This window comes from Thermobia domestica, chromosome 11 (genome assembly GCF_964235325.1).
Source record: "Thermobia domestica chromosome 11, izTheDome1.hap1.1, whole genome shotgun sequence".
NCBI classification, from domain to species: domain Eukaryota; kingdom Metazoa; phylum Arthropoda; class Insecta; order Zygentoma; family Lepismatidae; genus Thermobia; species Thermobia domestica.
This window is the reverse complement of record NC_137464.1, coordinates 58,093,118-58,115,749: the sequence shown is the minus strand read 5'-3', so window position 1 is coordinate 58,115,749 and position 22,632 is coordinate 58,093,118. Positions and strand designations below refer to the sequence as shown.

Sequence of the window (22,632 nt, the reverse complement as noted above, 5' to 3'; positions counted from 1 at the left end):
ATTGTTAGTTACGTTACAGGAAGAAATTAGAATGTTACAGGTTAAGGACAACACTTACCACAATAACCTGTGTGATGATCGCTTTGAGTTTCCACACTCACCAGAGATGAACCCACCTTCGCCGGTATCTGATGAGGATATCATTTTAGAAGAAATTCATCCGAAGAGTACAGATGGACGAAACATAGGTGGTGCAACGACACATCACGTCATGAATAGGAACTGTCACCCAATGGGTACATGGAATGAAAAAAGGAAGGTAAAATTAAGTGTTAAGATGAGTGAAATACGAGCCATGAGTAAATTCAGTGGTAAGTGTAACGAGAATGCTACTTCTTTCTTAGAGAAATTCCAGGACGAGTGCAATATTATGTGTATAGATAGATCACAATATATGAAATTAATCCCTCATGTATTACTCCCACCTTGTTCATTATGGTTTAAAGCAGTACGTGATCACATCAATACATATGAGGAATTCAAAGCGGCATTGATCGCGAATTATGAAAATGACTTTTTGCTGGCAAATAGAGATGCCACCATCAGAAATCAACACTTCAATCCTCGATTGCATAAATCTGTTGTAGAGTTTGTTGTAAATACATACAACGAATTAAAGGTTGTTAATCCATTGCAATCGGAATCGAGAATAATAGCATCGATTCGAAATTTGCTTCCATTTAAGTTACAACAGATCTTATTTTCCACAGAGTGTATGAGTTTCAACCATTTATTGATGCTTGTCCAATGCTATGAAACTCAATACCATGCTATGAATCAACAAGCAGGAATGGGTAAAAATAAGAATAATTCAGATCATTTTGTGCCTGTTCGGAATTTAAATATCCGAAGTGTGAATAATACGGAACATAACCTAAGCCGAGTAAATTCTAGCAATCAAAATGAGCAAAATAGGCAAAGTTATGTAGGGAATCCGCCTAACCTAATTAATCGTAGCAATCCATATGTTAGATCATATAATCAAAATAGGTTTAAAAATAGACGGAATGTATGGCGAAATTCCAGGAATACAGCGAACTACGTGGATAGACGTAATGGGAGATCAAGAGATGGCACTTCGCATCAGGATCCAGGTATTGAAGTAATTTCTGTACAGAACAGTAATAGGGGACATAATAATGATTGTGCTGTACAATGTTCTTTATTGGAACCATACACCAGTATGAATTTAAACTAATTGCGGCTGATGTGGTAGGGGTTAAACCCATATCAGCTGTAGATTCTCATGAACATTTACCTAGAAATTTAAGTGATAATTCTTATGAATATTTATCTTCCAATCTACATGTTCATGTTAATGATGAAAATGATCTTTCACACGACGTCTCTGTAAATAATTATTCGGAAATAGCAATTAATAGATGTCAGTACCAATTTATACCTGTTGTAAATCATTGTTGGTTCGAAGATGATACTGTCAATGATGGTTTTAATATTGAAGAAAATTTTGTATTTTTAAAATCTTATAGTACAGCTAAAATACCTATTAAAGTCAATGGATTAAGTACTGAAGCTCTACTTGACACAGGAGCAAATGCCTCTTTATTATCGTATTCATTGTGGAAAGCAATTACTAGTAATTATTCGAATCCTAAACTACAAAAGGCTGAGAACCTTATCATAGTTGATTTTACCGGTAAACATAAAAAGAGAGTAGCTGGAATTACTCGTGTGACAATAACTATTCAAGATTTTGAAATATCAGTCCCTATTCTGGTAATAAAGGAACTTAACGAGAAATTAATTATGGGTTTAGATTTATTATCTCAATTACGTGTCATGCTTGATTTTAAAAACCAAACGTTGACTATACCGGGTATACCTCAGGAAATAGTTCAGAAACTGCTTCCTAAATTAGATAATCTTGCTTGTCAATATAATGATATTTCTCCTGTAGTGAATAATGTTTCTGTTAGTGCAGAAAGTGATAAATTAAATGATCAACGGATGGAAAACACACAAAATTTGGTGGATTTAAAGGACGATGTATTGTTTTCTGAACGTGTTAAATCACTCGAAAGCAGTCTTGATTTTATAGATAATACAGTAAAAGCTGACTTTAAGAATATCCTATATAAACATAACAAATTTTTGAAACGTAATTCTCAAGTAGAGTCTTTGCAAGAAGGAAAGTATCTAATCAAGGTCAATGACTTAGTTTTTGTTAAACAACATCCACAAAGTAATATGTTGTTAAAGAAGATTTACAAGTTTTGTGACATTTTCTCAGGTCCTTATTTATGTTTTAAGGAAATAAATCCTAAAGTTTTCGAATTGTTGAACGCTAAAATGGGTACGTCAATTGGACTTCGTAATATAGATGAGTTAAAGGTGTGGAAACCTACTCAGTATACAAAGGAAAAATGGATGCATCTAGTGAAAGAGTTAGTTGATTGATTAAACACATCAATTGTTTTCATTATATTAATTTTTGTTGAAACTTTATTGTAAAAATAAGTATTAACTAAATTAAAGATTTGTCATAAATGTGTATATATATATGAAATGTAATGAAGATATATACGAGATGCGATCAAAATATAAAGAACATATGTAATTTAAGAACACTATTGTAAACGGACCAGTGGTTCTTGAACATAAAAGCCAAACTCACTTATGACTTTTATATTCAGTCCATTTGTCGGGCGACATTTTTATATAACAAAATACTTTGGATAGGTTAATAATTACCTGTACCTTGGGCAGAAAGTGCTCATACATATGCACTATACTTCATAGAATGTTAATTTAATAATAACAGAAGAAGAATGTTTTTAAGATATGTAAGATATTATTATGGGATAGTAGTTGCTATGTATCCTCGTCGCCATAAGTGCCTTTACATCGCAGTGACGGGTATGTGACCGCGTAGTACTCCAAGGAAGGGATGGTTGTATAAGAATTTGTGATTAATTTTGAAGAGTTTTTATTTTGACTAGGGAATTAACATAGGTGAAGGGAGTAAAGACACAGATTTGAAACATCAGTGCACTGTTATTGAAGCATCAGTGCACGAAAAGATTCGTATTCTCAGTTTTTCTATTTATTGTTTTATATGTTAAGTTAAACACCACAATATGTATCACTGATATCGCAGATCGTATTATTTTTTAAAATCGTGTTTGTAACCTATTGTCAAAACATTCATCTCCAGACATGATGTAGAGAGAAGAGAAAGAGATACGTCATCTGTAATATATGTATATGTGATTCACTAAGTAACTGTAGAAATTAGTTAAGGGACACATAAGAGAGTGAAAAGAAGGTCTAGAAGTCTGAACTTTTTAGAGACGTCCTAGATAGTTGAAAAAATAGTTAAAAATTGCAAAGGGTATCATTTAATTTACCTTTCTTTTCTTATATTCTAGTATACTTTTTCTTTCACATCCAAACATCCCTATTCAGAATTATGAGATAAAGGTGAAGAGAGAAACATTTCCATATCAAGAATTATATAAGGAAAAAAGTCTTTTGACTTAGACTAGATTCGAACTCGCAACCTTTGAATCCATGGCTCAGCGCTCTACCGATTAAGCTAACAAGTTCTGTTGGAAATGCCTGATTTCTACAACTACCGGTTGCTGAATGGTGTGTATTAACCAAGTTTGCCGAGATAATTGCTTCATATAGGTATTGCAATATTAATAATAATAATAATAATAATAATAATAATAATAATAATAATAATAAAGCAGAAGAAGAACAGAATTTAAAAGTCGCATATGTTAAAAGTTTGACGTGCAGAGTAAGTCCTAATATGAGATTTTATTATTTATATATAATAAATGTAAGCGTGGTTTATTCGTGCGTGCTACTCAAACTGCGCAACTCACTACCTAGTCCCATAAGAGTAGGTACAGTATCCTTGAGTCCTCCAACCGTGAAGAATGTTTGGGTTTGAACCTATGCGTTCCTAAGAGGAAGGAAGAGATTGAAAGAAAGAAAAGTGGTTTAGAAATTATGCAAACGTAGAATATCTCACGAGGTGAGGTGATATAGAGTTCAGCGTGTCTTTCAGCTACTACTCTATACAAGACGTGCATCTACGACTTAACGTGGAACCCGAACCACACGACTCCTGACGGGAATCGAAATCCGTATCACCTCTAGTTCTATTATGGAAGACATAGGAACATGTAAAAATAATCGAAAATGAACGATATTAATGTTAAATCCATAGCTTTTGAGTACATGAATTATGTATGATACCCTCTATATCGTTCACATCAAAGTTTAGCATTATCGGCATTGAGGTTTAATGGGAGGGGTGAAAATTAAAAATTCCTAATTGAAAGATATGAGTATCTATTCAATAGCTTTCGGGGTCGCTGAAATGAATAATTACACACCCGATACTATTAAAGCCCAAAGCTTTACTCTTTCGTTAGCAAGGAAGTTTATTCATTTACTTAACTCAGGACACCTTAAAGTTAAGGATATGAAACTCGATGCATATATTTCTAATTCAAAATTATTAGATACGTATTGTAGCTTAGACTTCTAAGGAGGGGAAGGGACAATTTATGCAATGATTTCCTTCACATTCGAATAAAATGTTGCCCCATTATATTGCGAAAACTCATTTCGAGTAGTGTCATTGCTAATAGTTTTCCGTATTTGTTTATATCCCTACTCATTTATAACAGTATCTCACTTTTCCTGTGACGAGAGCATCACCTAAGCGAGCATTCAGTAAAGTAAATGCCATTAAAATCTATATTCATAGCACAGTGGTGCAAATAAAGTTGAGCTCTTTGGCAATCTTTAGCATGGGAAGCGAATAAAGCGACCACATTGGAAAAGTAGCTAATGAATTCCTTTCCGAAAAAGATCACCCGCCAGGCCCGTATCCACGGGGGGCAAGGGGGCCCGGGCCCCCCTAAACTTTGGTTGGCCCCCATAAAATTTCAAGGTAGGATTGCAAATAAACTATAATATGGTGATGAAGTATAATATGATTGGGTCGGGCCCCCCTAACTTCTACCGCCCCCCCTAAATTTTTGGGCTGGCTACGGGCCTGTCACCCGCACATTTATTTTACAGATTGTGGTTTATAGCTATACTTAAGTTCGTTGAACTTGCTCCAGTGGGGCGAAACACTGAAGCCATTCGTAACAAAGGGGGGAAGGGACATGTTAAATTAGTCAAATATGAACAACATTAGTATCGAAATCATAGTTTTCGTGGTCGCAGATTAATAGTGACGCTGTCGATGTTGCTTAAGTACAAGTTAAGCATTGGTTGGCATGGAGGTGACAGGCAATAAATAAATAAATAAATAAAATCGAAAACATCCTATATTTGTGTCGAATATATATTTTTCGGTATCTCTGACATAAATAATAATATTCCAGATGTGGTATATGACCAAGGTCGGCCCCATTCGCATGCGGTTTCAGAGGAGAGAACCGGTGAAGATTTCAGAACAGTTCCTTTTACTTAAGTTTCAGTACACTGAGAGTGAAGAGTAATAATACACAAATACCGTTGTCACATCCAGACCTATCAGGGAAAATTATGATTTCTGGGGAACTGTCGTTGCTCCAGGTGAGGTGATATAGAGTTCAGCGTGTCTTTCAGCTACTACTCTATACAAGACGTGCATCTACGACTTAACGTGGAACCCGAACCACACGACTCCTGACGGGAATCAAAACCCGTATCATCTCTAGTTCTATCATGGGAGACACAGGAACATGCCAAAATAATCGAAAATGAACGATATTAATTCCCATAGCTTTCGAGGTCCTAAAAATTCCTAATAGAAAGATATGATTGTCTATTCAATAGTTTTCGGGGTCGCTGAAGTGAATAATGACACTCCCGATACCATAAAAGCCCAAGGCTTTATTCTTTGTTAGCGGCAAGTTTATTCAGTTGCTCCTGCTGGAAATATGAGCTCCTTCGTGACTAAGCGGTTAGCGTACGCGCCTTTTTCGTGGGAGACCCGGGTTCGATTCCCGGCGGGAGCTCATGTGGTTCGGATTCCACGTTAATCAGTAGGTACACGTCTCATATAGCCTCGCTGCTGAACGGGACGTTAAACTAAAAATCAACTCAACTTCTGCTGGAAATGGATTCGTACTATTTCATTCCGATTCAAATACGTATTCTACTGGGAAGACTAATCTCAAATATATCTTTGATATATAAACCTATTCTTTCCGTGCAACGCCGGGTATTTCAATTAGTAAATAAATAATTTAAGAAACAATGAGCATATTTAATGGAAATAGACATATGCATTTTTGAATGTTGTATATGAATTGCTAATTCATACTTTATCTAGTAGAAAATGGTGCATCCAGGATATATTCTGAAGTAATAGGGAGAACTATTGGAGGTATATTTTATTTATCTGCTGCCGAATTTAGTGTGGAATAATTTCACACAATTTATTTCGGAACTATTGAGACGAGACTGAGCCCGCTATTTATCGATTGAAATGAGACTAATACTGTAAGTATTCTCGTATTGTCTCATTTTGATACCAGTCCTACTTCGGGGCTTGTTCTCTAGTAACTGGTTGCGTAGTGCACCTACATAAGACGTCGTATATTTAAATGTTTGAGAACTTACCCCACCTCCTGTTGACGGATCGTTGTATCTAAAACTACCAGACCGTTTATGTAATTTTGCGTTTAAATACAGGTCCTATCCTTATGTCAATTATTTTCTTGCAACAGAGAATGAAAAATGTAACAGTTATAATATTGATCGCGCATAATCCTGTATAATAAAAGGCACTTTATAGAGTGTCGAACTCCGCGGCATAAATACAGTAGTTACTGCCTTGGTAAGTTCATCACTGAATGCGTTTCCGTCCAACTCGTGCAATGACGTCACCTTTGACACGCGCTCGGGACAGGACCACAGGAGGAGTAAGGCTGTTGTCTGTCTGCTTACTTGCTTGCTACTGTGTATTATCTTTGGAACCTGATGTGAAATTACTGTTTTCTCTTTACTTTCAGCTGTCTTTGCTATTTCTAATTTAGATGTCTATTATATTAGTGGAATTTTATTCCGTCATGGAAATATATTTTATTTCTTTTTAAATGTAAATAAAAAAAAGTCTATTTGGACAAGTTTCCCCACAACTCTAGAGGTATTGTCTGTGGTGCGCTTTTCTTTTCTTTTCCTTAAGGGCCGCGGTGGGTCAGTGGTAGAGCGTTCACCTCTAGTGCTTGGGGTCCCGCGTTCGATCCCGCCACCTTCAAGTAAACTTTGTGGTGGACAAACACCGTGTGCGTAGGTTTCCTCGGGGTTCTCCCCTTTCCTCCCACTTTCTTCCTTTCATTCATTACTCATCATTACCGTCCCCTTTAGCCTAACCGGCATAACCGTCGGACGTAAAACTCAAAGATTTCATTTTCATTTTTCATTTTTTCCTTAAATTGTATCCCCAGTTGGCCTAATCCAGTTGCGTTTGTCAATCAGAATTTCTTCCCTGAACTTTTAATTTTCTAACTTCACCACTTTCTTCATTTGCTTGTAATATGTTCTTTTGGAGGAAGAACTTTTCAGTTGCTTGTTTAGTTAATTTATTTTTATGTATGTTCTAAATGGGATAAAATATTAAAACCTCCGGTTCACACTTGCTAACAAATTCATTTTTTTTAAGATGCCTGTTAATTTTCTAAAGATGTTCTTTCCTTTGCGAATAAATTCTCCATTACATTCTTCAAGAAAATATTCGTTAGCTATTTTGATTGTGTCTAGAAGTTCCTTTGATGAAAATGTTAGTTCTCCTTTTGAGATAAATTTTGTCCAGTTGCACTGTAGTCTCTGAAGAGGTTCTTTGACATAGAGCTGTGGATATTTGATTTTAAATTAGAAAGCTAGCTTCTCAGCTATAAATTCAAGATTTTGTTCTTCAAGATCGTGCGTATTAAATTAATACATTTGATCTTCAATTTCATTTTTATCTTCTGCTAAAATATGCGTCTACAGCTGTACTGTTTAGTGATGTCAGCCGGCTCGGTTACAATGAGCCATTGGCTTGGATCGTCTCGGCTCAGGTGAGCTATCGGCTCGGTTCGGCTTGACTTAGTTGAGCCATCGGCTTGGCTCTGTTCGGCCCAACTGAGTCGAGGGCTCGAGCCGGCTCGGTTGGGTGAACTGTTGGCTCGACTCGGTGGTGACAGCCTTGAGCCGAGCCACTCGAGCCGTTTACAATACTAGTTACAGGAAACTACGATCTCAACATTCAAACTCCGATTGCTCCTTGACTTTCATTCGGTTCGATTTCAATCTCCGAACTGCAAGTACCACTCAACCTCCAAACTCCAACAATAAATCATTCTCCGTCGACCTCAACCTCCGAGCTCAAATTACCAATGGAATTGATAGAGTGCTAACTTGGGTGAAAACTGTCTGATTCGAAGACCAAGACCGAGTATTTATATGCAAGACCGAGACCAAAATCAAGTGTGCAAAAACAAGTCCAAGTCCGCAAGATTCGGACAAGAATGAGACCCACTTGCGAAAGTCTTGCAGTCTTCCAAATTAAATACCTTTATAAATAAACGAAGAATACAGAGGTTTTATGTCTTAAATTCATCATTTTTTAAATTATGTTGTCTGTTTAAGCTATGGGGATAGACGGAGGGTTAGGAGAATGTAAGTTCTTTTTAAACAAGAATAAGTTATAATCGTAATAGTGCTCGCAGTGCTCGTTCTCGTTAAGTGCTCGGAGAAGGCTGCAGAGCCTTAACTTCACCACGTAAAAGAAGTCATAAATAAATAAATAAATAAATAAATAAATAATCTTTTGAAATACCCAACTGAGGAAAGAATGATGGGTTTCGTATTGCATTTCGTATGTAATTATAATGTGACAGAGTTTATCGGCCCAAAAATTACTAAGAATGAAACACAGTAGAAACTGGTTGTTGGTCCATTGGAAACAAACTTACATGCGGAGATCAACGCATTTTATCAAAACTCTAAAAGAGTGATACACCTGCGTTGCAAATCAGCAGTAACGTGTAGTTGTTAAAGACGCTTGTTTCGGAGCGCTTTTTCGTGCTTGTAGTAAACATAACAAATAACCTATTATTATTATTATTATTATTATTATTATTATTATTATTATTATTATTATTATTATTATTATTATTATTATTATTATGGAAACCAGCACCAAGACTGTGTGTTCCTTTCGCCCCCACTGGGAATCAAACCTGAGGACTTCTGCGTCAAACATAGGTGTGTTATACGTTCAACCATAGTGGGCTCACGTAACAAGTAAAAAATTGATGTAGAATATACGTATTTCTTCAAATTCATCTGGTTATTTTGTCATAACCTTTGTAATTATATAGTTAATACTTCATGCAGTTTATTAAGATAATTAGTTGTTTTACAATGAAATAAACCAGTGATTAAAGTTGCTAACTACTTGCTACGAAATGTTAAAACAAAAGCCTACTTTTCGAAGTTGGATTACGTGAAGACAAACAAAATGTTTGATATTTGAGTTTGTAGTAACTGATTCGTTAATCAATCTCTTAAATCAGTGGGCATTAGTTTGATCTCTGCTGTAAATATCATTCATTAAACTAATGAAATATTAGTACAAATATGTAAAAGTTCGAGTACGTCTAAAACTATTATTGTTAAGGTCGTGTAACAGCATCTATGTAGTTTTTTAAAGGCATCTTTTGTGTTTAGCTAGAGACTTGTTTTGTTTTATTACTTCCATTTATTTATCAATAACTGAAAAAAATATTTCTAAGCGAACTTGTATTTTTTCTTTGTTGTTAACCAGGACGATGTTGCGCCCAACCGGCTTGGTTCGGCTCGACTCAGGTGAGAAATCGGCTCGAGTCGGCTCGGTTCGGGTGAGCCATCAGTTCGGCCCAACTGAGTCGAGGGCTCGAGCCGGCTCCATTGGGTGAGTTGTTGGCTTGGCTCACTTTTCGGCTCGGCTCGGTAGTTACTGAGCCGTGATCCGATCCGCTCAAGCCGTTGACAACACTGGTACTGTTGTAAATAATTCATCATGCAGTGCCGAGTTTTTCAAGTATATATATATCTTCAATTAATGCAGATGTTACTGTGTCCTGCTGTGTAAATGGTTCTTCAATATTTTTACATAGAATGCTTTTCCATTATATATCCTCTTAGTCTGTACTTAAATCCTAGAGAATCCGGATGGTCATTGCTTGAACTCATTAGTTTTCTAGGTATCAGGACATTTGTGGTAAAACCAGAACACCAGTTTTTATGGGATATTTGCGGTACTGTTCAAAACTTTCCCTTAAACAGTAGGACATTTGCGATACACACCGTGGAACGTGCGCCGAAATCATCCGTTTCAGCCCCGTTAATCGAAATTAGAATGAATACATTAATAAAGAGGTTGGGTATGCAGATGCAACAGCCTAATATATGTGATTCATTCTGTTTGGCTGATTTTAGTAGGTTATGAATATATAAGAGGAGATCACGCGGGCTGCTTAATGGAAACTATCACAATAATCGAAACAAATAACAGCTGAAATACAAACGGAAAAGGACGAATTTTACTTCTTTCTGTTCCTTGCTTGATCTACATAAATAATTTTAGAAAGAATATGATTATTATTTTTTTAATGAAACATGTAACATTAGGGTGGTCCAAAATCAAATGAAATATTCAACTTGTTCAAAATAATAGTCCACAAGGCTTATTTTTTTCCTCTAGTCATAAGCTACTTACCTGCTTAATTTCAGCTCTATTGCTTAATATTTACAGGTCGCTCCATTTTAAATCTTTTTGTTTATGTAGTATTACCAATGAACTAACGCTAGAAGTTTTCTGAGGTATACGCTGGACCGTTTTCTAAAATATAGCGTATACCATTCTCCGTATATACTCGTTCATTCGTAAATTTAAGGTAAATATATGCTGCACTATAAAAATATTAGGTTGATAATGGGTATACGCTCCATTATATTCATGTATACTATATTATAGGCGTCAAGACTAGAATGTAATTTAACACAGTTGCTGTGCTAATAGCCGGATAGTCGGATAAGTTCGTAGCTTTCATCATGATCATTAGATGGTGTCATCATGTTATGGGGGTAGTCCTCTCTAGTGTATTAAAAATGAAATGAAATTTTTGAGTTTTACGTCCCACGCTTATGCCGGCTAGGCTAAAGGAGACGGTGATGTTGAGAAATGAATGAAATGTTGGAATGAAGAAAGTAGGAGGAAACGGGAGAACCCCGAGGAAATCAACGCACACGGTGTTTGTCCACTACAAAGTTCACTTGGCGGGAGCAGAATTTGAACCCGGGACCCCGTGAACGCCTACCACTGACACATCACGGCCCCTCTCTAGTATATTCAAATGTTTGTTTAGTCCGGCAGAAAGTCTATCAACTTCATCGTTCAAACGATTTCATAAACAGTGGTCATCAATAAATCAGGATGATTTACAAAGACAACTGACGACCTATTTGAGAGTCCAGTGATGCACAGATGCTATGCACGAAATCCATTGATGCACAAACATATCAGATGTTAAAATATTTACCAAGTGCTCCTTAAGCAAAGAAGCCTAGAGATGATTATAAGGAACTTTTGCGTTTATTTCTCATATTTCTTGGTGGATGCAACGACAATCAGTCATTTCGAGCTCGAAACCCAAAACATCACGCTAGATGGATGGGGAAAGGCATTTAAGCATTGAATTTTTTTTAAGTCTCAATTTGGGATGACTGCGCGAAAGTAAAATTATCACATGTTTAGCGCTGTTTGTCAGCCTTGTTTATGTAAAAAAGTGGAATGAAGCTCCCCTTGTCGACCAAACCTCTCTCAATGACTAATTTTATGTCACTTCTGTAAACTTACCCAGAGGACTGCATTTCTAGTAGTGCATGTGCAGCATTTTCAAGACATCTCTAGTTTTTGTCTACACTTTTATCAGGATTAGCATTTTTTTTTTTGGATGAAAGAGTATCAGAAGAAACAAAGGAAAAGATGGTCCAAAGCCTGCAGCGGCCAGCATTACCAAACATTCCACTACGACTTAAGTTGACAAAGAAACCCGAATAACTTAATTTGGAGGATCTAGTAACAGCGAGAACACTCAATATTTGATGTCCTAATGAAAAAAGGCAAAGAGAAGTCTCAATCTTTCCTCAAACAAACACTACAACGCTGGCGAGATAATGCTTTTTTTTTTTTCAAGAATTTTGTGAATTATCAAAATAAATGGCTGTGGTGAATAATGTAGCTGAAAGAGGTATCAGTCTCATCCAAAAGTATAATGAAGCCTTGACAAAAGACTAGGAACAGAAACAGTTTATTCTTCGATTGGTCGAAAACCATCTTAAAAATGTTTCCATTCTACTGAAGAAAGCGTTTTTTAAATTGAGGATACAAATAGTGACATTTTTCTAAAAGTTTTGGCAACAAATCAGGGGTAAAACTGAGGGGGAATGGGAGGACGCCGTTAGCCTCACTTCAAAAAATATACGTGGCATCTCCTACTTCCTAAAATATTACATTGGGCAAAAATAGGCACGCGGGACAGCGTGACCGAATGCGTCCCCATGCCTTTTCAGATCCACTTTTAATCCTACAATAACTAAAACAAGGCAAAAATGAAGCGACCTGTAAATGTGACTTAATTGCACAGAAATTTCGTTGGTTATTTGTATACATCACAAGGAATAAAATAAACCTTGTGGACAATCGGCTACTGTTCGTTTTATATTTTAGCCCTCCCTAATGTGACATATTAAAGGAGAGTGCTTAAGATTGAAATTATTGTATAACAAAAGCCTCAGCCATGAAAATATTCTAATATTATCTTCTATCTTTCTGATAAAGAAAATAAAGTTGATACCAGATATAAATAACAAAAAAACATATGAATTTAAATGTAAAATTTGAGTCCAAAATACCCACTTATAAACAACTACTGAATTTTAGAAACTAAATACATGTAAATTGAAGTTATGTGATTAACTTGGAGCTTCAAAAACCAACACCCAGAAACCGCCGTGTAAAGTTTAACTCATGCAAATTTTTTAATTGCATAACTAGCTTTCGGCTAGGCGGGGAGTCCGCCCCCAGACGCTTGCATTTGCTCTTTCTCCGGCCTCTCACCTCTCATATCCCTAAGATCTCTGATCTTAAGTGGTTTCGAGATATGACTATCTTATTGTAACAATTTCAACCCCCAACTTTGTCTTCCTGCTATTTTTCTTCTAACCGTAATATCAAAAAACGCTGAAATACATCTTTAATCAAGATGCTTCTACTCTGAAGGGATTTCGGAATATGGCCATTCTATTTTACCAATTACAATTTAAACCTTTTTTTCTAAGGAAAAATAAAAAAAAACGCAGAAACATGTCTTTAATTGTTTTACATGCAAAACCTAAACACCAATTTTCATTCCCGGCGGGAGCTCATGTATTTCGAATTCCACGTTAATCAGTAGGTTCACGTTTCATATAGCTTCGCTGCTGAATGGGACGTTAAACTCAAAATCAACTCAACCCAACCAATTTTCATGTCAATAACCTTAACGATTTTCGAGTTATGACCATCCAATTATAACAATTGTAACTTTACCCTATTTTCTTCCTTTCTAGGGCAAATATCATAAAAACGCTTACATACATATCTAATTATTTTAAATGAGAAGTCCATATACCAAATTTCATGTCGTTAACACTCAAAGATTCCAAGGTATGGGCATTTTAAGATAATAATTGCCACTCCTCTTTCTCCCTTTTCCCTTCAAATTTCCAAATATTCTTCTTTTAGTGGGACCTTACATTACAAATCATATGCCCTTTCTAAACTTCAAGTTTCTAGCTTAAGCAGTTTGGCCTAGGCGTTGATCAATCAGCCAGCCAGAACTTGTTATTTTATATAGAAAGATACATAATAAGCAAATTAATGACAGAAGTATTATTACAAAAGTAGTATAGCAAAGAACTCAAATACTGTGTTAAAATATGTAGATATTCATTCATTTGGTAAAATTCATAAAACTAAGGGCACAAGCTTAGCGTACGCGCGTTTGGCGTGGGAGACCCAGGTTCGATTCCCGGTGGGAGCTCATGTGATTCGGATTCCACGTTAATCAGTAGGTCTACGTCTCATATAGCCTCGCTGCTGAACGGGAAGTTAAACTCAAAATCAGCTCAGCTCTGCTAAGGGCATAAGCAGCGTGGACCTACGGCTTTTTGGGTCCAACCACAGATGACAAAATTACACCCCTATTGCTTTACAATTGCTGTAAATCTCCCTGCTTTTGAAATGAACGGAATTTGACGTTCTCTTCATCAACTTTTCTATTTCGTGTGTTCATTTTAAAGCCGTACACAGCGCATGAGGTCATTGCTAAAGTTTGCAAAGTCAATGTAAGAAATACAGATGAGTTCTATTTACACAATGTTTACAGTACAAAATATACAATAATATTCCACATAGAAAATTCATACACAACAATGTGTAAGAAATTCATCAAATGTTTAAAAACCAAAGAAAACGTACTTCAACACAAATGCAATTAAAACCTGACTCTGAGAGCACGACAATGTTATCTTGTTCGAAGGGTCAGTGATTTTGTGTCGAACAGGCTGAGCGTGGGCTTACTTTGGCAACATTGCTCTTGGTCAAGTGGCCTATTGCTTGTGCCTTTAGGTATTTGCCCTAAAGCTATATAGCGAGTTGTGTGCGTTCTGTGTTACTCCCTGCCTCTGGCTGTTTGCGAAAATATCATGTGCTTTTCATGCATTGGGATAAGGGACAAGACATCTTGCACCTTGGAAGAAAGTAACATATAAAATGATCGAAAACGACAACCGATGTTGAGTTCATAGTTTCGAGGTCGCTGAGATGGTTAGGCGTAAAGCTATCAGCTATTTTCTGTTAGTGATTTCTTCATATACGTCTACCAAGTTAACGAATCAGTGGTAGAGCGTTCACCTCTGGTGCTTGGGGTCGCGGGTTCGATCCCAGCCCCCGCAAAGTGAACTTTGTGGTGGACAAACACCGTGTGCGTGGGTTTTCTCGGGGTTCTCCCGTTTCTTCCCACTTTCTTCATTCCACCATTTCATTCATTACTCATCATCACCGTCTCATTTAGCCTAACCGGCATAACCGCGGGACGTAAAACTCAAAGATTTAATTTCATTTCATTTTCAAGTTAACGAACCTTGACTTATCTACGTACAGTGGTTGGTTAGTGTGTCCTCGATGGCTATTTTTACTTTTTCCATGAACATCCCATACCATACACAATTTTTTATGTTTTGAAAAAGCTTGATTCTTCGTTAAACAACAATGCTTCTTTTTTTTCTAATCATGTTTTTTAGTATTATCCTCTTCATTCTAACTAATTTAAATATTTTCAATAATTCAGAATTTAGACTAAAAATGTTACAATGATCAAGAATTGTATAAGAAGAGTAGCCTTCATTTCTAATCATTGTCATAACCGGAAGGGAAAACTTATAAAAAATTGAAATAACTTAGTAGACGTGGAAATTCGACAGAAATAATGAACATCAACTATTAGTTGACTCTTAGAAGTATAGTAGATATAGTTCTCAACCCAAGTAGAAGATGCACTCTTTGCTTCATGAAAATAATAAACATTTTCCAAAAATAATTACAGAAAAGTAATTTCATGACATTTACTGAGCGAACGTAGGTTACTGATTAGCGTTGACGCTTTATAATTGGGAGTCTCCAGGTTCAAATTTCGATACGAGGCATCCTGACTAGTGATTTTGCAGTACCACTGGGCGAATACCGGGATATTTTTAATACATAAGCTTTGGCAAATTTTCTTGAAAGCTTTGTTCTTATGTTGTTAATGTTTCAGTGTGAAATGGCATTTTGCTGCATGGAAAATATTTTTAGTAAACAAAATATAGTAGATGAATGGTTAGCATCAGGGACCCCTACTTGTATGACTTAGGTTCAAATCCCGACTCTGCTTATTGATTTTTCCTTTTAGCTATGCTCATATAGCTTTTGTTGCTCTCCAGAAGTTCAATTTTGAATTAAATGTAGTCGCAGCTTGTTTAAACTGAAATTATTTTCAAAACTTTTTGCTATTACATGTTTTTGTTTTACTTACGATGTTTGAACTTTTATATTAGATCTTAGACCTTAATGTAACTCATTTTCTTACGTCATATCATGATGAATGTTTTCACAACAACGATAGTCGGGCGGTAATACAGAATTCCATTGTTACTGCAGGGCCGGATCTTGAATCCTGCGAACTACGCGTTCGCAGGAAGCGCCAGGTGAACAGGGCGCCAAATTAGAAAAATGAATTTTGCTTTAAATGTAAATATTTATTTAAAAAATGTTATGATGAAAAAGGTTCCTCATATAGCTTCAAACAAATATGTACAGACTGAGATACAGATAAAATACACCAAAAGGACAATAAAGTCGAATCTTCGCGTGGTTGGCTGTAAAACACCCCTTTAGAAATGAAATGGACGCATCATCAATTGATGCCAATGCCACACTCACAAGAGATGCTAGTTTGAGGAAAATTTCCATGGCACAGGATAGATGTTTTAAAGAGAGAAAAGGGATATTTTACGACTATGAGATAAAATGAAGCTAAATTTAGCTTTCCAATAGATGTTGTATTAAGCACTATGACCGTAGAGCTAAAGACAGTGGTATTCTTTCCACAATCCCACCATATGCACAAAATACAAATATAAAAGACTCTTCATTCCTTTCTCAACAGTTAAGGGTTGAGAAAGATCACCGTAAATGAAATGCACATTATTAAAGTTGAAGCAAGCATGGGCGCCGAAAAGGGGACGAAGGGGCCAGGCCCCACCTGGCTTACGACAAGTATAATGTATATGTATAATTTCTTAAGATTTTCTTAATACAAATAAAAATACCAAACGTAATATAGTAACGAGGGAGATGACCACCCTAAAACATTCTTCGGGCCCCCCATGCAAGCAAGTAGGCTTTCTTGTCCATTCGTCCAGGGAGTGGAGCGAATACTAAGAAAAGACGGGCGGTACAAATGGATTTTTTTTAAATCATCGCTGTCCACTGCTTAATGCTCACTTTGTTAATATCTATTAGTCCATTTGTCATTCGTCAACATTTTCATTTCTGTCTTAAGTCGTTTCGTTTTTGTTTATATTTTTAATTTATAATGATGTGTGCTTTCACTTTTTAATAGTACTTTGTTTTTCATGTAATAATAATGACCAACGATATAAAACCAAGTGAGCATTTTATCGGAAAAGAAAGCTACAAAACGTGAAAGAAGATAAGAGGCAACCGAAGGCTCTAAAAAAGTTTCTTTCGAGTGCTGGACAAAATTAGACAAATATTGAGGTGGGGAGTTGTCAATATCAGTCACTGTTGACGAAGCATTTGCAGGTCGACATTCTTTTGAAGCTGACAAATTTATTTTAACCTGATTGCAGTAATTTAATTGTTGAATTAAAATGGAACGATACGGTCATTTCGGTTACGGGTCTGAATTAAATTTCATGTATTTCAAAATTTGTTTGAATACAATTAGTTTTCACGCGACATATAACTTGAAAGGATATAATCGAAAGCGACGAAAGGTCATTTGGATGACAAGTATTTTTTTTTTCAGTACTCTCACTTTCAATCCAGCAGCGTATACAGATGCTCGTTTTATTATGACAGATATCAATAATTATTAATCCATTCTCTGTTATTAAATTTAGATGGAGCGATATTTTAAGTTAGTAATAATTCTAATGCAAAGTAGAGTTTTGACTATTAGTTACTTGTGTTCAGGGATGTACCGACATAGGTGCTAGGGATGCGCACGAAACGAGTCGAGACAGGATTTTCCAGACAAAATTCGAGTCGAGACACGGCTCTTCCAATAGAGAAATATACATTTTTCGAGTCGAGCCATCACTTTCACAGCACATTTTCGAGACGAGACAGCCGCAAATCTTGTCTCGTGCGCTAGGTGCAGTGTTCCATTCAGAAAAATTCTTCCGGGGGGAGGGGGCACACTTAGTATTCAGAGGGCCACTGCTGATACTCTTCTATTTATTATTATATTATAGACGTATTATTTTGATCTCCTCCCGGGGGGGCAGTGGCTCCCTAAAAATATGTGTGGACGAAACACTGAACAGATAGTCTGAGAGTCTGGATCCCCCAATTAGCACAATTTCATTGGGCAAATACACAAAATTATTTGCATTTTATAAGCTATTCCGAAAAAATCTTCGGTCCCCAAGGAAAAATCTTGGGTGCATCATTGCTTGTATTTACATTGTGTTACTGCCTGATTTCGAACGTCTATGTTGGAAAGAAACATGAAAGAATTGAATTGTTCTATAGGCCTAAAGAGCCCTGAAAAGAATTTTTTTGCAGAGAAACCTAATTTTAAAGTTCTGCCACTGATCGGGGACAGATTACATATCAATTAAGACACACACTTTTGTCATTTGTCGTGTATTGAACTAGTTTAACTAAAATTAATAAAGAATTATTTGAAATCAAGTATATCTCAAGAACGATTAAATGGACTAGCTTTGATGGCCATTGAAAATTACATTCTGAATGAAATTGATATTGATGCAATAATAAGAGATTTTGCCAAACTGAAAGCCAGAAAAGTGTCTTTATAACATGAACTTTACAGTAACAAAGAAAACGAGAAATTAAGCTAATTACCATATTTGTATCACTAGAAAACAATATTTAAATATGCTTTTAATGAAGTGTAAGAGCATATCTGTTTGTCAAAATCAAACCTGTGATAATGTTAGACTTGAAGCTCATTAGTTTTATTCTATTTCGACTTTTATGTTTCAACTGTATTTGTCAAAATACATTTTAGGTATATATTTTAGTTGTTTCCTGTGCTTATTTAATAAAAAAAAGATATAAATTATTAACACTTAGACTTTGGTCATGATTCATCCACAGTTAATTAGGTTTAATTTCGCCATTTTCTTTAATACTCACAGGAAGACTGAATTATTATATATTGAAGAAATTTGTAATTGTAACAATTATCTGAAGAATTTTTGTCCATTACAGCATTCTATTTTTTTATTATCATATAGGCGGGGCGCCTAAATATTGTTGGCTTATACTTACGAAATGTCTACAACCGACCCTGTTACGGTTATATATATATATAGCGAGAGAGAGAGAGAGAGAGACAAAGTTTTGACTCAGAAAGTTCAGTTGAACGTACGATGCAACATGGGCTCCTGAAGGGATTTTAAACGAATTTACTATACGTATACATTACCATCTGGACAATTTACCCCTAAAAATGCTTTCGATCACTGAAATAAATTCCTGCCTACGCCCCTGTAAAGCAATAAGAATTTTAGGGACTAATCAGGGGATAATGCCTCCCTGGAGCAACGACAGTTCCCCAGAAATCATAATTACCTCTGATAGGTCCGGATGTGACAACGGTATTTGTGTATTACCACTCTTCACTCTCAGTGTACTGAAACTTAAGTAAAAGGAACTGTTCTGAAATCTTCACCGGTTCTCTCCTCTGAAACCGCATGCGAATGGGGCCGACCTTGGTCATATACCACATCTGGAATATTATTATTTATGTCAGAGATACCGAAAAATATATATTCGACATAAATATAGTTTGTTTTCGATTTTATTTATTTATTTATTTATTTATTTATTTATCGCCTGTCACCTCCATGCCAACCAAGGCTTAATTTGTACTTAAGCAACATCGACAGCGTCACTATTAATCTGCGACCACGAAAACTATGATTTCGATACTAATGTTGTTCATATTTGACTACTTTAACATGTCCCTTCCCCCCTTTGTTACGAATGGCTTCAGTGTTTCGCCCCACTGGAGCAAGTTCAACGAACTTAAGTATAGCTATAAACCACAATCTGTAAAATAAATGTGCGGGTGACAGGCCCGTAGCCAGCCCAAAAATTTAGGGAGGGCGGTAGAAGTTAGGGGGGCCCGACCCAATCATATTATACTTCATCACCATATTATAGTTTATTTGCAATCCTACCTTGAAATTTTATGGGGGCCAACCAAAGTTTAGGGGGGCCCGGGCCCCCTTGCCCCCCGTGGATACGGGCCTGGCGGGTGATCTTTTTCGGAAAGGAATTCATTAGCTACTTTTCCAATGTGGTGGCTTTATTCGCTTCCCATGCTAAAGATTGCCAAAGAGCTCAACTTTATTTGCACCACTGTGCTATGAATATAGATTTTAATGGCATTTACTTTACTAAATGCTCGCTTAGGTGATGCTCTCGTCACAGGAAAAGTGAGATACTGTTATAAATGAGTAGGGATATAAACAAATACGGAAAACTATTAGCAATGACACTACTCGAAATGAGTTTTCGCAATATAATGGGGCAATATTTTATTCGAATGTGAAGGAAATCATTGCATAAATTATTCCTTCCCCTCCTTAGAAGTCTAAGCTACAATACGTATCTAATAATTTTGAATTAGAAATATATGCATCGAGTTTCATATTCTTAACTTTAAGGTGTCCTGAGTTAAGTAAATGAATAAACTTCCTGCTAACGAAAGAAATGAAATCTGTAAGTTTTACGTCCCACGGTTATGCCGGTTAGGCTAAAGGAGACGGTGATAATGAGAGATGAGTGAAATGGTGGAATGAAGAAAGTGGGAGGAAACGGGAGTACCCCGAGAAAACCCACGAGCACGGTGTTTGTCCACCACAAAGTTCACTTGGCGGGGGCTGCTAACGAAAGAGTAAAGCTTTGGGCTTTAATAGTATCGGGTGTGTAATTATTCATTTCAGCGACCCCGAAAGCTATTGAATAGATACTCATATCTTTCAATTAGGAATTTTTAATTTTCACCCCTCCCATTACACCTCAATGCCGATAATGCTAAACTTTGATGTGAACAATATAGAGGGAATCATACATAATTCATGTACTCAAAAGCTATGGATTTAACATTAATATCGTTCATTTTCGATTATTTTTACATGTTCCTATGTCTTCCATAATAGAACTAGAGGTGATACGGATTTCGATTCCCGTCAGGAGTCGTGTGGTTCGGGTTCCACGTTAAGTCGTAGATGCACGTCTTGTATAGAGTAGTAGCTGAAAGACACGCTGAACTCTATATCACCTCACCTCGTGAGATATTCTACGTTTGCATAATTTCTAAACCACTTTTCTTTCTTTCAATCTCTTCCTTCCTCTTAGGAACGCATAGGTTCAAACCCAAACATTCTTCACGGTTGGAGAACGCAAGGATACTGTACCTACTCTTATGGGACTAGGTAGTGAGTTGCGCAGTTTGAGTAGCACGCACGAATAAACCACGCTTACATTTATTATATATAAATAATAAAATCTCATATTAGGACTTACTCTGCACGTCAAACTTTTAACATATGCGACTTTTAAATTCTGTTCTTCTTCTGCTTTATTATTATTATTATTATTATTATTATTATTATTATTATTATTATTATTATTATTATTATTATTATTATTATTATTGCAATACCTATATGAAGCAATTATCTCGGCAAACTTGGTTAATACACACCATTCAGCAACCGGTAGTTGTAGAAATCAGGCATTTCCAACAGAAGTTGTTAGCTCAATCGGTAGAGCGCTGAGCCATGGATTCAAAGGTTGCGAGTTCGAATCTAGTCTAAGTCAAAAGATTTTTTTCCTTATATAATTCTTGAAATGGAAATGTTTCTCTCTTCACCTTTATCTCATAATTCTGAATAGAGATGTTTGGATGTGAAAGAAAAAGTATACTAGAATATAAGAAAAGAGAATTAATTTATATGATACCTTTGGCAATTTTTAACTATATTTTCACCTATCTAGGACGTTTCTAAAAAGTTCAGACTTCTAGAGCTCCTTTTCGCTCTGTTATGTGTCCTTTAATTAATTTCTACAGTTACTTAGTGAATCACATATACATATATTACAGAAGTCGTATCTCTTTCTCTTCTCTCTACATCATGTCTGGAGATGAATGTTTTGACAATAGGTTACAAACACGATTTTAAAAAATAATACGATCTGCGATATCAGTGATACATATTGTGGTGTTTAACTTAACATATAAAACAATAAATAGAAAAACTGAGAATACGAATCTTTTCGTGCACTGATGCTTCAATAACAGTGAACTGATGCTTCAAATCTGTGTCTTTACTCCCTTCACCTATGTTAATTCCCTAGTCAAAATAAAAACTCTTCAAAATTAATCACAAATTCTTATACAACCATCCCTTCCTTGGAGTACTGCGCGGTCACATACCCGTCACTGCGATGTAAAGGCACTTATGGCGACGAGGATACATGTTTATGGATACCGAGTCAGCAAGTTTGTGTGCTTGACAGTGTTAAGGAAAATATATTATAAAGTATATCAACTAATAAACCATTTTTAACACTGTTTATCGACGTTATCATTCTGATAGAAAAGGTGAGAATAAATAGTCTATAATTATTAAAGATTATTACCACTCGAGATTTGTATATCTTACTTAGCCGAACCAGGTTGACGACTACTCTTAGTAAGTCGTTATATTGTTTACTAAATTTATTAAGGTGCTTCCCATTATTGTTCAATGCAAAGG

General features: G+C 36.0%; 1 protein-coding gene across 1 annotated transcript in view; it reads right to left on the bottom strand.

Moving 5' to 3' along the window:
* Window positions 1-22,632, bottom strand: part of LOC145664087 (ecdysteroid-regulated 16 kDa protein-like) — a 72,049-nt gene that overhangs the window by 48,182 nt on the left and 1,235 nt on the right. The window lies entirely within an intron of this gene.